The 17270-nt window shown below is 45.1% G+C and overlaps 5 non-coding genes across 5 annotated transcripts; all 5 read left to right on the forward strand.

The window, feature by feature from the left end:
- Window positions 1–2302: 2302 nt before the first annotated feature.
- trnal-cag (transfer RNA leucine (anticodon CAG)) lies at window positions 2303–2384 on the forward strand. Its single transcript has one exon. It is a non-coding gene; the product is annotated as a tRNA-Leu (tRNA).
- Window positions 2385–5670: 3286 nt separating this feature from the next.
- Window positions 5671–5752, forward strand: trnal-cag (transfer RNA leucine (anticodon CAG)). The gene has a single exon. It is a non-coding gene; the product is annotated as a tRNA-Leu (tRNA).
- A 3286-nt stretch (window positions 5753–9038) lies between these two features.
- trnal-cag (transfer RNA leucine (anticodon CAG)) lies at window positions 9039–9120 on the forward strand. Its single transcript has one exon. It is a non-coding gene; the product is annotated as a tRNA-Leu (tRNA).
- A 3284-nt stretch (window positions 9121–12404) lies between these two features.
- Window positions 12405–12486, forward strand: trnal-cag (transfer RNA leucine (anticodon CAG)). The gene has a single exon. It is a non-coding gene; the product is annotated as a tRNA-Leu (tRNA).
- A 3285-nt stretch (window positions 12487–15771) lies between these two features.
- On the forward strand, window positions 15772–15853 carry trnal-cag (transfer RNA leucine (anticodon CAG)). The gene has a single exon. It is a non-coding gene; the product is annotated as a tRNA-Leu (tRNA).
- The last annotated feature ends 1417 nt before the right edge of the window (window positions 15854–17270 follow it).

A 17270-nucleotide genomic window follows, 5' to 3' on the forward strand; every position in this document is an offset into this window, starting at 1 on the left:
TGGACCTCGTCCATGCTCACCCCATAGCCAAAATTCAACAAGTCCCGTTCCCCAGCATTTGGCCCCAATCCCTCTAAACGCATCTTATCCAGAAACTCACCCGATTACTTTTGCAATTTTATGAGTGTAATAGCCTGCTCCACTTCCTCTGGTAGATCATTCCAAACACGCACAACCTTCTTTGTGGGAAATGTGCCTCAGGTCCTTTCTCACTTTCAGCCCACTCACCTTAAAGCTATGCTGTCGAGTTTTCAACTCACACCAACTTGGGTAAAACACGTAAATACTCAGTTTACCAGCCTTCCATAAGGTCATGTCGCAGCTGTTACGCTGCAGGGAAAGTCGTCCCAACCTATTCCACCTCGCCCTACGGTACAAACATCGACGACATCTTTGTCTATATTTTGTCATCAATTTAAAGTGTCTTTTTTTTACGTTTTCAAGATGTCAATTGCGCTGGACAACAACGAGATATTGGAAACAGAAAGGTGAAACGTAGAACGGATTCAACTTCCAGTGCTGGACGCCACGGAGCCGCCGCACAGGCGGCTGCGGCTTGTTTCTGTAGTGTAGTGGTCATCACTTTCGCCTAACACGCGAAAGGTTCCCCAGTTCGAAACTGGGCAGAAACTGCTTTGTTCTTCAACTGCAGCCTTTTTCATGGACAAGAGCTGAGCTTTCTTGCTTGGTTTCGCATCTGCAAACCTGCCTTAGAATTTGCTTGAACAAATCTACTCTCGTAGTGAAATGTAATGCAATTCCATTTAATTACAGTGCAAAGCGTTGTTAAGTTTTTCTCCAACCTGGTTCTAATCATATGCCATTCTGTTTGAGAGTGTAGTTACCGCCTTCTGATCCTTCCACGAAAAGCAGTACCGCATTTGCATTCCTTGCGCAGGCGGCTCGGTTCAAAGACAGGAAAGAAGCAGATGCTTTGGTGTCACAGCGCACCACGAATTCCTGAACTTGTCTGTCTGTCAAATGTACCCCAAGGTCGTCTCAGAAAGACCTCATTTGGAAGCTGTCAATCGTTATTCGACGTGCGGGAATTGGCACCAGATGTCCTGAATCATGTTTTGGAGCAATTCGCACGTTAGTGGCTCATTCAATCAGCAACAGCAATGAAAGAAATTCCACTCTCAGAGGAACCTTTCGACTTGCGCATTCATAGCGTCGCTAGTATTAAGGTCCGCCCCGAGATCTAAGTCATGTTGGAACTGAAACGGAGGAATCGACAGAGAGGCGACAGAATGACATCGCATCCATTTGGTTTTCTTTAAATCACTGACGAGCAGGAAAATGTAAACGGGGAGGGCGAGTGGAGAAGTGAGGCAGTTGCAGCTCTAGTGAAATTCCTTCTTTGTGATTCACTCAGCAGCCAGAGACGTGAAGGTGACTCAGGCGTGAGAGTTCTTCACATCGAGAACAAAAAGCACTCAAGGGCAGTTAGCACCTCTTCTGGAGTGGGGTGTGCGGTGAGGTAATTACCTTGTGACTTCTGTTACTATGTTCAGAAACTGGCTTTTATATTGAGGTGAACAGAAACTGCATTTCTAAAAAGCACCATGGAATTTCACAAAATTTATTGAGTCTCTTCTCGTCGATTCCCACACAGGTTTCCAACTCAGTTTTTTATCCATGTGGCTCATGTCCAGGAGTGAACATCTCTGCAGCAAATTGCACGGTTAAGGTAAAAGGCAATGAAAGTGGCATCTCGAACTGTCTCCGAGGTCAGAACATCCTCACAATGTGATCTGTCGTTCTCGGATTGTAATGCTACCTCCGGTTTTAGGGTGGAGAACATTCTTTGGGACTCTTATTCTGAAAAAAAAACAGACACAGTGACTGAAACTATGCTGCACGGTATGATGTGGAACACGGCCTGCTCAGGTTTGTGCATTTTCCCTGTAGTCCGGTGTGTTTCGTGTTCCGTGTAAACGTGAAAGTCGTCCTGTTTCGAGCAATGTGTGAAATTATTTAGCAAAGCAAGAATGGAAATTCCAGTAATGTCAAGCAGCTCATGGTTATTTGACGAAATCATAAGCGAACCCATATTCTCACGCACTCACAGATACATTTGTACCTGAAAAGAGTCTGAGAAGAGTGACTCAGCTTACCATTGATTTTTGTCTGGATTGATGGGCTATCAATATCTGCTGCGAAATTTTCATTGCAGCGGGTCACATCCCAGCAGCTGTGCGGGTTCGAGAGGAATCATGGAACTCTTTTGATGTGACTTTGCATCTGTGCTCATGCACGAGCACAATTGGAAATACAAGAAAATGAGGCGGCCGGGCCGGCTGGTAGTGTGGCCGAGCGGTCTAAGGCGCTGGATCCAGGTTCCAGTCTCGAAAGGGGCGTGGGTTCGAATCCCACCACTGCCATTTCTGCTAATCAACTCCAACGCTGCAGCTTGTTAACATGCTGTTTTGGGCCCACTGTATATTGATGTTGAAAACAAAAGTAAAATGGGTTTGCTTCCCAGGGAATTAACTGTGGTGTGGGATACCGCCAAATATTTCAAAATGTCTCTGCTGTCATGATCGTGTTCGCCTCCCGCGCGGAAAATCGCAAACAGTTCTGCCGTCCCAGGCCAGTTGTGCTTTTACTGGAACCGAATGCAGACTGTTATTTCATCGCTGTTGTGAAACGAAGTCCTACGGTGACTCTACTCGATGTTATTTGGGTTTCTAGCTTATGGGAAAATCGTTCCAATGAATTTCGATGTCATACCTTATTGAATTTCTCCCATTTCCTTCATTTCCGTCCTGGAAACATCGGAAGGGAAAGGTAATCTAATCGAGACTGTGATTGGTGAAATTCACTTTTTACGGCCAATTCTTATTATGTTCTTTCTTTCTCTCTTTTCAGCATTGTCTGGAAAGTGGTGGTGCACTAAGGCTGCAGTATGTTTGAAAGAGTAGTTTGGAAATGCCCTGTTGTTAGTTGTGAGATTACTTTATGACTCATGCCCTCGGACTGTATCACATTTAGCACTCATGCATCTCTGTGTCTGAAAATGAATGAGGTATGCCAGTTTTGTTTGTGTTCCGTGTTAAATGCTTTCTGCTTTGCGATTCGCTCAATACATTTCGATTTAACAGGGTTTCTGAGGTAACTTCCAGCAGCAAAAATCCTCAGCTGAGGATCTGGGAAAATTTCACCAAGTACGGTCAGTCGGAGCTAAAGTAAGGAAGTCGTTCGTGTCTGCAGTGTTTCACAATACTACCTTTCCCGTGAGCAGTCGAACAGACTAAATGATTGTGCCACAGACTGCGATGGCAAACTCCGCTAAAAAGTAATCCTTTAAAGCCGGTGGAAGCAACACGACGTTATTGGGGTACACCGTGGAAAAAGATACTTCGGTGGACCTCGTCCATGCTCACCCCATAGCCAAAATTCAACAAGTCCCGTTCCCCAGCATTTGGCCCCAATCCCTCTAAACGCATCTTATCCAGAAACTCACCCGATTACTTTTGCAATTTTATGAGTGTAATAGCCTGCTCCACTTCCTCTGGTAGATCATTCCAAACACGCACAACCTTCTTTGTGGGAAATGTGCCTCAGGTCCTTTCTCACTTTCAGCCCACTCACCTTAAAGCTATGCTGTCGAGTTTTCAACTCACACCAACTTGGGTAAAACACGTAAATACTCAGTTTACCAGCCTTCCATAAGGTCATGTCGCAGCTGTTACGCTGCAGGGAAAGTCGTCCCAACCTATTCCACCTCGCCCTACGGTACAAACATCGACGACATCTTTGTCTATATTTTGTCATCAATTTAAAGTGTCTTTTTTTTACGTTTTCAAGATGTCAATTGCGCTGGACAACAACGAGATATTGGAAACAGAAAGGTGAAACGTAGAACGGATTCAACTTCCAGTGCTGGACGCCACGGAGCCGCCGCACAGGCGGCTGCGGCTTGTTTCTGTAGTGTAGTGGTCATCACTTTCGCCTAACACGCGAAAGGTTCCCCAGTTCGAAACTGGGCAGAAACTGCTTTGTTCTTCAACTGCAGCCTTTTTCATGGACAAGAGCTGAGCTTTCTTGCTTGGTTTCGCATCTGCAAACCTGCCTTAGAATTTGCTTGAACAAATCTACTCTCGTAGTGAAATGTAATGCAATTCCATTTAATTACAGTGCAAAGCGTTGTTAAGTTTTTCTCCAACCTGGTTCTAATCATATGCCATTCTGTTTGAGAGTGTAGTTACCGCCTTCTGATCCTTCCACGAAAAGCAGTACCGCATTTGCATTCCTTGCGCAGGCGGCTCGGTTCAAAGACAGGAAAGAAGCAGATGCTTTGGTGTCACAGCGCACCACGAATTCCTGAACTTGTCTGTCTGTCAAATGTACCCCAAGGTCGTCTCAGAAAGACCTCATTTGGAAGCTGTCAATCGTTATTCGACGTGCGGGAATTGGCACCAGATGTCCTGAATCATGTTTTGGAGCAATTCGCACGTTAGTGGCTCATTCAATCAGCAACAGCAATGAAAGAAATTCCACTCTCAGAGGAACCTTTCGACTTGCGCATTCATAGCGTCGCTAGTATTAAGGTCCGCCCCGAGATCTAAGTCATGTTGGAACTGAAACGGAGGAATCGACAGAGAGGCGACAGAATGACATCGCATCCATTTGGTTTTCTTTAAATCACTGACGAGCAGGAAAATGTAAACGGGGAGGGCGAGTGGAGAAGTGAGGCAGTTGCAGCTCTAGTGAAATTCCTTCTTTGTGATTCACTCAGCAGCCAGAGACGTGAAGGTGACTCAGGCGTGAGAGTTCTTCACATCGAGAACAAAAAGCACTCAAGGGCAGTTAGCACCTCTTCTGGAGTGGGGTGTGCGGTGAGGTAATTACCTTGTGACTTCTGTTACTATGTTCAGAAACTGGCTTTTATATTGAGGTGAACAGAAACTGCATTTCTAAAAAGCACCATGGAATTTCACAAAATTTATTGAGTCTCTTCTCGTCGATTCCCACACAGGTTTCCAACTCAGTTTTTTATCCATGTGGCTCATGTCCAGGAGTGAACATCTCTGCAGCAAATTGCACGGTTAAGGTAAAAGGCAATGAAAGTGGCATCTCGAACTGTCTCCGAGGTCAGAACATCCTCACAATGTGATCTGTCGTTCTCGGATTGTAATGCTACCTCCGGTTTTAGGGTGGAGAACATTCTTTGGGACTCTTATTCTGAAAAAAAAAAACAGACACAGTGACTGAAACTATGCTGCACGGTATGATGTGGAACACGGCCTGCTCAGGTTTGTGCATTTTCCCTGTAGTCCGGTATGTTTCGTGTTCCGTGTAAACGTGAAAGTCGTCCTGTTTCGAGCAATGTGTGAAATTATTTAGCAAAGCAAGAATGGAAATTCCAGTAATGTCAAGCAGCTCATGGTTATTTGACGAAATCATAAGCGAACCCATATTCTCACGCACTCACAGATACATTTGTACCTGAAAAGAGTCTGAGAAGAGTGACTCAGCTTACCATTGATTTTTGTCTGGATTGATGGGCTATCAATATCTGCTGCGAAATTTTCATTGCAGCGGGTCACATCCCAGCAGCTGTGCGGGTTCGAGAGGAATCATGGAACTCTTTTGATGTGACTTTGCATCTGTGCTCATGCACGAGCACAATTGGAAATACAAGAAAATGAGGCGGCCGGGCCGGCTGGTAGTGTGGCCGAGCGGTCTAAGGCGCTGGATCCAGGTTCCAGTCTCGAAAGGGGCGTGGGTTCGAATCCCACCACTGCCATTTCTGCTAATCAACTCCAACGCTGCAGCTTGTTAACATGCTGTTTTGGGCCCACTGTATATTGATGTTGAAAACAAAAGTAAAATGGGTTTGCTTCCCAGGGAATTAACTGTGGTGTGGGATACCGCCAAATATTTCAAAATGTCTCTGCTGTCATGATCGTGTTCGCCTCCCGCGCGGAAAATCGCAAACAGTTCTGCCGTCCCAGGCCAGTTGTGCTTTTACTGGAACCGAATGCAGACTGTTATTTCATCGCTGTTGTGAAACGAAGTCCTACGGTGACTCTACTCGATGTTATTTGGGTTTCTAGCTTATGGGAAAATCGTTCCAATGAATTTCGATGTCATACCTTATTGAATTTCTCCCATTTCCTTCATTTCCGTCCTGGAAACATCGGAAGGGAAAGGTAATCTAATCGAGACTGTGATTGGTGAAATTCACTTTTTACGGCCAATTCTTATTATGTTCTTTCTTTCTCTCTTTTCAGCATTGTCTGGAAAGTGGTGGTGCACTAAGGCTGCAGTATGTTTGAAAGAGTAGTTTGGAAATGCCCTGTTGTTAGTTGTGAGATTACTTTATGACTCATGCCCTCGGACTGTATCACATTTAGCACTCATGCATCTCTGTGTCTGAAAATGAATGAGGTATGCCAGTTTTGTTTGTGTTCCGTGTTAAATGCTTTCTGCTTTGCGATTCGCTCAATACATTTCGATTTAACAGGGTTTCTGAGGTAACTTCCAGCAGCAAAAATCGTCAGCTGAGGATCTGGGAAAATTTCACCAAGTACGGTCAGTCGGAGCTAAAGTAAGGAAGTCGTTCGTGTCTGCAGTGTTTCACAATACTACCTTTCCCGTGAGCAGTCGAACAGACTAAATGATTGTGCCACAGACTGCGATGGCAAACTCCGCTAAAAAGTAATCCTTTAAAGCCGGTGGAAGCAACACGACGTTATTGGGGTACACCGTGGAAAAAAGATACTTCGGTGGACCTCGTCCATGCTCACCCCATAGCCAAAATTCAACAAGTCCCGTTCCCCAGCATTTGGCCCCAATCCCTCTAAACGCATCTTATCCAGAAACTCACCCGATTACTTTTGCAATTTTATGAGTGTAATAGCCTGCTCCACTTCCTCTGGTAGATCATTCCAAACACGCACAACCTTCTTTGTGGGAAATGTGCCTCAGGTCCTTTCTCACTTTCAGCCCACTCACCTTAAAGCTATGCTGTCGAGTTTTCAACTCACACCAACTTGGGTAAAACACGTAAATACTCAGTTTACCAGCCTTCCATAAGGTCATGTCGCAGCTGTTACGCTGCAGGGAAAGTCGTCCCAACCTATTCCACCTCGCCCTACGGTACAAACATCGACGACATCTTTGTCTATATTTTGTCATCAATTTAAAGTGTCTTTTTTTTACGTTTTCAAGATGTCAATTGCGCTGGACAACAACGAGATATTGGAAACAGAAAGGTGAAACGTAGAACGGATTCAACTTCCAGTGCTGGACGCCACGGAGCCGCCGCACAGGCGGCTGCGGCTTGTTTCTGTAGTGTAGTGGTCATCACTTTCGCCTAACACGCGAAAGGTTCCCCAGTTCGAAACTGGGCAGAAACTGCTTTGTTCTTCAACTGCAGCCTTTTTCATGGACAAGAGCTGAGCTTTCTTGCTTGGTTTCGCATCTGCAAACCTGCCTTAGAATTTGCTTGAACAAATCTACTCTCGTAGTGAAATGTAATGCAATTCCATTTAATTACAGTGCAAAGCGTTGTTAAGTTTTTCTCCAACCTGGTTCTAATCATATGCCATTCTGTTTGAGAGTGTAGTTACCGCCTTCTGATCCTTCCACGAAAAGCAGTACCGCATTTGCATTCCTTGCGCAGGCGGCTCGGTTCAAAGACAGGAAAGAAGCAGATGCTTTGGTGTCACAGCGCACCACGAATTCCTGAACTTGTCTGTCTGTCAAATGTACCCCAAGGTCGTCTCAGAAAGACCTCATTTGGAAGCTGTCAATCGTTATTCGACGTGCGGGAATTGGCACCAGATGTCCTGAATCATGTTTTGGAGCAATTCGCACGTTAGTGGCTCATTCAATCAGCAACAGCAATGAAAGAAATTCCACTCTCAGAGGAACCTTTCGACTTGCGCATTCATAGCGTCGCTAGTATTAAGGTCCGCCCCGAGATCTAAGTCATGTTGGAACTGAAACGGAGGAATCGACAGAGAGGCGACAGAATGACATCGCATCCATTTGGTTTTCTTTAAATCACTGACGAGCAGGAAAATGTAAACGGGGAGGGCGAGTGGAGAAGTGAGGCAGTTGCAGCTCTAGTGAAATTCCTTCTTTGTGATTCACTCAGCAGCCAGAGACGTGAAGGTGACTCAGGCGTGAGAGTTCTTCACATCGAGAACAAAAAGCACTCAAGGGCAGTTAGCACCTCTTCTGGAGTGGGGTGTGCGGTGAGGTAATTACCTTGTGACTTCTGTTACTATGTTCAGAAACTGGCTTTTATATTGAGGTGAACAGAAACTGCATTTCTAAAAAGCACCATGGAATTTCACAAAATTTATTGAGTCTCTTCTCGTCGATTCCCACACAGGTTTCCAACTCAGTTTTTTATCCATGTGGCTCATGTCCAGGAGTGAACATCTCTGCAGCAAATTGCACGGTTAAGGTAAAAGGCAATGAAAGTGGCATCTCGAACTGTCTCCGAGGTCAGAACATCCTCACAATGTGATCTGTCGTTCTCGGATTGTAATGCTACCTCCGGTTTTAGGGTGGAGAACATTCTTTGGGACTCTTATTCTGAAAAAAAAAACAGACACAGTGACTGAAACTATGCTGCACGGTATGATGTGGAACACGGCCTGCTCAGGTTTGTGCATTTTCCCTGTAGTCCGGTGTGTTTCGTGTTCCGTGTAAACGTGAAAGTCGTCCTGTTTCGAGCAATGTGTGAAATTATTTAGCAAAGCAAGAATGGAAATTCCAGTAATGTCAAGCAGCTCATGGTTATTTGACGAAATCATAAGCGAACCCATATTCTCACGCACTCACAGATACATTTGTACCTGAAAAGAGTCTGAGAAGAGTGACTCAGCTTACCATTGATTTTTGTCTGGATTGATGGGCTATCAATATCTGCTGCGAAATTTTCATTGCAGCGGGTCACATCCCAGCAGCTGTGCGAGTTCGAGAGGAATCATGGAACTCTTTTGATGTGACTTTGCATCTGTGCTCATGCACGAGCACAATTGGAAATACAAGAAAATGAGGCGGCCGGGCCGGCTGGTAGTGTGGCCGAGCGGTCTAAGGCGCTGGATCCAGGTTCCAGTCTCGAAAGGGGCGTGGGTTCGAATCCCACCACTGCCATTTCTGCTAATCAACTCCAACGCTGCAGCTTGTTAACATGCTGTTTTGGGCCCACTGTATATTGATGTTGAAAACAAAAGTAAAATGGGTTTGCTTCCCAGGGAATTAACTGTGGTGTGGGATACCGCCAAATATTTCAAAATGTCTCTGCTGTCATGATCGTGTTCGCCTCCCGCGCGGAAAATCGCAAACAGTTCTGCCGTCCCAGGCCAGTTGTGCTTTTACTGGAACCGAATGCAGACTGTTATTTCATCGCTGTTGTGAAACGAAGTCCTACGGTGACTCTACTCGATGTTATTTGGGTTTCTAGCTTATGGGAAAATCGTTCCAATGAATTTCGATGTCATACCTTATTGAATTTCTCCCATTTCCTTCATTTCCGTCCTGGAAACATCGGAAGGGAAAGGTAATCTAATCGAGACTGTGATTGGTGAAATTCACTTTTTACGGCCAATTCTTATTATGTTCTTTCTTTCTCTCTTTTCAGCATTGTCTGGAAAGTGGTGGTGCACTAAGGCTGCAGTATGTTTGAAAGAGTAGTTTGGAAATGCCCTGTTGTTAGTTGTGAGATTACTTTATGACTCATGCCCTCGGACTGTATCACATTTAGCACTCATGCATCTCTGTGTCTGAAAATGAATGAGGTATGCCAGTTTTGTTTGTGTTCCGTGTTAAATGCTTTCTGCTTTGCGATTCGCTCAATACATTTCGATTTAACAGGGTTTCTGAGGTAACTTCCAGCAGCAAAAATCCTCAGCTGAGGATCTGGGAAAATTTCACCAAGTACGGTCAGTCGGAGCTAAAGTAAGGAAGTCGTTCGTGTCTGCAGTGTTTCACAATACTACCTTTCCCGTGAGCAGTCGAACAGACTAAATGATTGTGCCACAGACTGCGATGGCAAACTCCGCTAAAAAGTAATCCTTTAAAGCCGGTGGAAGCAACACGACGTTATTGGGGTACACCGTGGAAAAAGATACTTCGGTGGACCTCGTCCATGCTCACCCCATAGCCAAAATTCAACAAGTCCCGTTCCCCAGCATTTGGCCCCAATCCCTCTAAACGCATCTTATCCAGAAACTCACCCGATTACTTTTGCAATTTTATGAGTGTAATAGCCTGCTCCACTTCCTCTGGTAGATCATTCCAAACACGCACAACCTTCTTTGTGGGAAATGTGCCTCAGGTCCTTTCTCACTTTCAGCCCACTCACCTTAAAGCTATGCTGTCGAGTTTTCAACTCACACCAACTTGGGTAAAACACGTAAATACTCAGTTTACCAGCCTTCCATAAGGTCATGTCGCAGCTGTTACGCTGCAGGGAAAGTCGTCCCAACCTATTCCACCTCGCCCTACGGTACAAACATCGACGACATCTTTGTCTATATTTTGTCATCAATTTAAAGTGTCTTTTTTTTACGTTTTCAAGATGTCAATTGCGCTGGACAACAACGAGATATTGGAAACAGAAAGGTGAAACGTAGAACGGATTCAACTTCCAGTGCTGGACGCCACGGAGCCGCCGCACAGGCGGCTGCGGCTTGTTTCTGTAGTGTAGTGGTCATCACTTTCGCCTAACACGCGAAAGGTTCCCCAGTTCGAAACTGGGCAGAAACTGCTTTGTTCTTCAACTGCAGCCTTTTTCATGGACAAGAGCTGAGCTTTCTTGCTTGGTTTCGCATCTGCAAACCTGCCTTAGAATTTGCTTGAACAAATCTACTCTCGTAGTGAAATGTAATGCAATTCCATTTAATTACAGTGCAAAGCGTTGTTAAGTTTTTCTCCAACCTGGTTCTAATCATATGCCATTCTGTTTGAGAGTGTAGTTACCGCCTTCTGATCCTTCCACGAAAAGCAGTACCGCATTTGCATTCCTTGCGCAGGCGGCTCGGTTCAAAGACAGGAAAGAAGCAGATGCTTTGGTGTCACAGCGCACCACGAATTCCTGAACTTGTCTGTCTGTCAAATGTACCCCAAGGTCGTCTCAGAAAGACCTCATTTGGAAGCTGTCAATCGTTATTCGACGTGCGGGAATTGGCACCAGATGTCCTGAATCATGTTTTGGAGCAATTCGCACGTTAGTGGCTCATTCAATCAGCAACAGCAATGAAAGAAATTCCACTCTCAGAGGAACCTTTCGACTTGCGCATTCATAGCGTCGCTAGTATTAAGGTCCGCCCCGAGATCTAAGTCATGTTGGAACTGAAACGGAGGAATCGACAGAGAGGCGACAGAATGACATCGCATCCATTTGGTTTTCTTTAAATCACTGACGAGCAGGAAAATGTAAACGGGGAGGGCGAGTGGAGAAGTGAGGCAGTTGCAGCTCTAGTGAAATTCCTTCTTTGTGATTCACTCAGCAGCCAGAGACGTGAAGGTGACTCAGGCGTGAGAGTTCTTCACATCGAGAACAAAAAGCACTCAAGGGCAGTTAGCACCTCTTCTGGAGTGGGGTGTGCGGTGAGGTAATTACCTTGTGACTTCTGTTACTATGTTCAGAAACTGGCTTTTATATTGAGGTGAACAGAAACTGCATTTCTAAAAAGCACCATGGAATTTCACAAAATTTATTGAGTCTCTTCTCGTCGATTCCCACACAGGTTTCCAACTCAGTTTTTTATCCATGTGGCTCATGTCCAGGAGTGAACATCTCTGCAGCAAATTGCACGGTTAAGGTAAAAGGCAATGAAAGTGGCATCTCGAACTGTCTCCGAGGTCAGAACATCCTCACAATGTGATCTGTCGTTCTCGGATTGTAATGCTACCTCCGGTTTTAGGGTGGAGAACATTCTTTGGGACTCTTATTCTGAAAAAAAAACAGACACAGTGACTGAAACTATGCTGCACGGTATGATGTGGAACACGGCCTGCTCAGGTTTGTGCATTTTCCCTGTAGTCCGGTGTGTTTCGTGTTCCGTGTAAACGTGAAAGTCGTCCTGTTTCGAGCAATGTGTGAAATTATTTAGCAAAGCAAGAATGGAAATTCCAGTAATGTCAAGCAGCTCATGGTTATTTGACGAAATCATAAGCGAACCCATATTCTCACGCACTCACAGATACATTTGTACCTGAAAAGAGTCTGAGAAGAGTGACTCAGCTTACCATTGATTTTTGTCTGGATTGATGGGCTATCAATATCTGCTGCGAAATTTTCATTGCAGCGGGTCACATCCCAGCAGCTGTGCGAGTTCGAGAGGAATCATGGAACTCTTTTGATGTGACTTTGCATCTGTGCTCATGCACGAGCACAATTGGAAATACAAGAAAATGAGGCGGCCGGGCCGGCTGGTAGTGTGGCCGAGCGGTCTAAGGCGCTGGATCCAGGTTCCAGTCTCGAAAGGGGCGTGGGTTCGAATCCCACCACTGCCATTTCTGCTAATCAACTCCAACGCTGCAGCTTGTTAACATGCTGTTTTGGGCCCACTGTATATTGATGTTGAAAACAAAAGTAAAATGGGTTTGCTTCCCAGGGAATTAACTGTGGTGTGGGATACTGCCAAATATTTCAAAATGTCTCTGCTGTCATGATCGTGTTCGCCTCCCGCGCGGAAAATCGCAAACAGTTCTGCCGTCCCAGGCCAGTTGTGCTTTTACTGGAACCGAATGCAGACTGTTATTTCATCGCTGTTGTGAAACGAAGTCCTACGGTGACTCTACTCGATGTTATTTGGGTTTCTAGCTTATGGGAAAATCGTTCCAATGAATTTCGATGTCATACCTTATTGAATTTCTCCCATTTCCTTCATTTCCGTCCTGGAAACATCGGAAGGGAAAGGTAATCTAATCGAGACTGTGATTGGTGAAATTCACTTTTTACGGCCAATTCTTATTATGTTCTTTCTTTCTCTCTTTTCAGCATTGTCTGGAAAGTGGTGGTGCACTAAGGCTGCAGTATGTTTGAAAGAGTAGTTTGGAAATGCCCTGTTGTTAGTTGTGAGATTACTTTATGACTCATGCCCTCGGACTGTATCACATTTAGCACTCATGCATCTCTGTGTCTGAAAATGAATGAGGTATGCCAGTTTTGTTTGTGTTCCGTGTTAAATGCTTTCTGCTTTGCGATTCGCTCAATACATTTCGATTTAACAGGGTTTCTGAGGTAACTTCCAGCAGCAAAAATCCTCAGCTGAGGATCTGGGAAAATTTCACCAAGTACGGTCAGTCGGAGCTAAAGTAAGGAAGTCGTTCGTGTCTGCAGTGTTTCACAATACTACCTTTCCCGTGAGCAGTCGAACAGACTAAATGATTGTGCCACAGACTGCGATGGCAAACTCCGCTAAAAAGTAATCCTTTAAAGCCGGTGGAAGCAACACGACGTTATTGGGGTACACCGTGGAAAAAGATACTTCGGTGGACCTCGTCCATGCTCACCCCATAGCCAAAATTCAACAAGTCCCGTTCCCCAGCATTTGGCCCCAATCCCTCTAAACGCATCTTATCCAGAAACTCACCCGATTACTTTTGCAATTTTATGAGTGTAATAGCCTGCTCCACTTCCTCTGGTAGATCATTCCAAACACGCACAACCTTCTTTGTGGGAAATGTGCCTCAGGTCCTTTCTCACTTTCAGCCCACTCACCTTAAAGCTATGCTGTCGAGTTTTCAACTCACACCAACTTGGGTAAAACACGTAAATACTCAGTTTACCAGCCTTCCATAAGGTCATGTCGCAGCTGTTACGCTGCAGGGAAAGTCGTCCCAACCTATTCCACCTCGCCCTACGGTACAAACATCGACGACATCTTTGTCTATATTTTGTCATCAATTTAAAGTGTCTTTTTTTTACGTTTTCAAGATGTCAATTGCGCTGGACAACAACGAGATATTGGAAACAGAAAGGTGAAACGTAGAACGGATTCAACTTCCAGTGCTGGACGCCACGGAGCCGCCGCACAGGCGGCTGCGGCTTGTTTCTGTAGTGTAGTGGTCATCACTTTCGCCTAACACGCGAAAGGTTCCCCAGTTCGAAACTGGGCAGAAACTGCTTTGTTCTTCAACTGCAGCCTTTTTCATGGACAAGAGCTGAGCTTTCTTGCTTGGTTTCGCATCTGCAAACCTGCCTTAGAATTTGCTTGAACAAATCTACTCTCGTAGTGAAATGTAATGCAATTCCATTTAATTACAGTGCAAAGCGTTGTTAAGTTTTTCTCCAACCTGGTTCTAATCATATGCCATTCTGTTTGAGAGTGTAGTTACCGCCTTCTGATCCTTCCACGAAAAGCAGTACCGCATTTGCATTCCTTGCGCAGGCGGCTCGGTTCAAAGACAGGAAAGAAGCAGATGCTTTGGTGTCACAGCGCACCACGAATTCCTGAACTTGTCTGTCTGTCAAATGTACCCCAAGGTCGTCTCAGAAAGACCTCATTTGGAAGCTGTCAATCGTTATTCGACGTGCGGGAATTGGCACCAGATGTCCTGAATCATGTTTTGGAGCAATTCGCACGTTAGTGGCTCATTCAATCAGCAACAGCAATGAAAGAAATTCCACTCTCAGAGGAACCTTTCGACTTGCGCATTCATAGCGTCGCTAGTATTAAGGTCCGCCCCGAGATCTAAGTCATGTTGGAACTGAAACGGAGGAATCGACAGAGAGGCGACAGAATGACATCGCATCCATTTGGTTTTCTTTAAATCACTGACGAGCAGGAAAACGTAAACGGGGAGGGCGAGTGGAGAAGTGAGGCAGTTGCAGCTCTAGTGAAATTCCTTCTTTGTGATTCACTCAGCAGCCAGAGACGTGAAGGTGACTCAGGCGTGAGAGTTCTTCACATCGAGAACAAAAAGCACTCAAGGGCAGTTAGCACCTCTTCTGGAGAGGGGTGTGCGGTGAGGTAATTACCTTGTGACTTCTGTTACTATGTTCAGAAACTGGCTTTTATATTGAGGTGAACAGAAACTGCATTTCTAAAAAGCACCATGGAATTTCACAAAATTTATTGAGTCTCTTCTCGTCGATTCCCACACAGGTTTCCAACTCAGTTTTTTATCCATGTGGCTCATGTCCAGGAGTGAACATCTCTGCAGCAAATTGCACGGTTAAGGTAAAAGGCAATGAAAGTGGCATCTCGAACTGTCTCCGAGGTCAGAACATCCTCACAATGTGATCTGTCGTTCTCGGATTGTAATGCTACCTCCGGTTTTAGGGTGGAGAACATTCTTTGGGACTCTTATTCTGAAAAAAAAAACAGACACAGTGACTGAAACTATGCTGCACGGTATGATGTGGAACACGGCCTGCTCAGGTTTGTGCATTTTCCCTGTAGTCCGGTGTGTTTCGTGTTCCGTGTAAACGTGAAAGTCGTCCTGTTTCGAGCAATGTGTGAAATTATTTAGCAAAGCAAGAATGGAAATTCCAGTAATGTCAAGCAGCTCATGGTTATTTGACGAAATCATAAGCGAACCCATATTCTCACGCACTCACAGATACATTTGTACCTGAAAAGAGTCTGAGAAGAGTGACTCAGCTTACCATTGATTTTTGTCTGGATTGATGGGCTATCAATATCTGCTGCGAAATTTTCATTGCAGCGGGTCACATCCCAGCAGCTGTGCGAGTTCGAGAGGAATCATGGAACTCTTTTGATGTGACTTTGCATCTGTGCTCATGCACGAGCACAATTGGAAATACAAGAAAATGAGGCGGCCGGGCCGGCTGGTAGTGTGGCCGAGCGGTCTAAGGCGCTGGATCCAGGTTCCAGTCTCGAAAGGGGCGTGGGTTCGAATCCCACCACTGCCATTTCTGCTAATCAACTCCAACGCTGCAGCTTGTTAACATGCTGTTTTGGGCCCACTGTATATTGATGTTGAAAACAAAAGTAAAATGGGTTTGCTTCCCAGGGAATTAACTGTGGTGTGGGATACTGCCAAATATTTCAAAATGTCTCTGCTGTCATGATCGTGTTCGCCTCCCGCGCGGAAAATCGCAAACAGTTCTGCCGTCCCAGGCCAGTTGTGCTTTTACTGGAACCGAATGCAGACTGTTATTTCATCGCTGTTGTGAAACGAAGTCCTACGGTGACTCTACTCGATGTTATTTGGGTTTCTAGCTTATGGGAAAATCGTTCCAATGAATTTCGATGTCATACCTTATTGAATTTCTCCCATTTCCTTCATTTCCGTCCTGGAAACATCGGAAGGGAAAGGTAATCTAATCGAGACTGTGATTGGTGAAATTCACTTTTTACGGCCAATTCTTATTATGTTCTTTCTTTCTCTCTTTTCAGCATTGTCTGGAAAGTGGTGGTGCACTAAGGCTGCAGTATGTTTGAAAGAGTAGTTTGGAAATGCCCTGTTGTTAGTTGTGAGATTACTTTATGACTCATGCCCTCGGACTGTATCACATTTAGCACTCATGCATCTCTGTGTCTGAAAATGAATGAGGTATGCCAGTTTTGTTTGTGTTCCGTGTTAAATGCTTTCTGCTTTGCGATTCGCTCAATACATTTCGATTTAACAGGGTTTCTGAGGTAACTTCCAGCAGCAAAAATCCTCAGCTGAGGATCTGGGAAAATTTCACCAAGTACGGTCAGTCGGAGCTAAAGTAAGGAAGTCGTTCGTGTCTGCAGTGTTTCACAATACTACCTTTCCCGTGAGCAGTCGAACAGACTAAATGATTGTGCCACAGACTGCGATGGCAAACTCCGCTAAAAAGTAATCCTTTAAAGCCGGTGGAAGCAACACGACGTTATTGGGGTACACCGTGGAAAAAGATACTTCGGTGGACCTCGTCCATGCTCACCCCATAGCCAAAATTCAACAAGTCCCGTTCCCCAGCATTTGGCCCCAATCCCTCTAAACGCATCTTATCCAGAAACTCACCCGATTACTTTTGCAATTTTATGAGTGTAATAGCCTGCTCCACTTCCTCTGGTAGATCATTCCAAACACGCACAACCTTCTTTGTGGGAAATGTGCCTCAGGTCCTTTCTCACTTTCAGCCCACTCACCTTAAAGCTATGCTGTCGAGTTTTCAACTCACACCAACTTGGGTAAAACACGTAAATACTCAGTTTACCAGCCTTCCATAAGGTCATGTCGCAGCTGTTACGCTGCAGGGAAAGTCGTCCCAACCTATTCCACCTCGCCCTACGGTACAAACATCGACGACATCTTTGTCTATATTTTGTCATCAATTTAAAGTGTCTTTTTTTTAC

Source organism: Chiloscyllium plagiosum, unplaced genomic scaffold (assembly GCF_037043375.1).
Source record: "Chiloscyllium plagiosum isolate Xiang-an unplaced genomic scaffold, Cpla_swu_hap1 HiC_scaffold_38, whole genome shotgun sequence".
Classification (NCBI taxonomy): Eukaryota; Metazoa; Chordata; class Chondrichthyes; order Orectolobiformes; family Hemiscylliidae; genus Chiloscyllium; species Chiloscyllium plagiosum.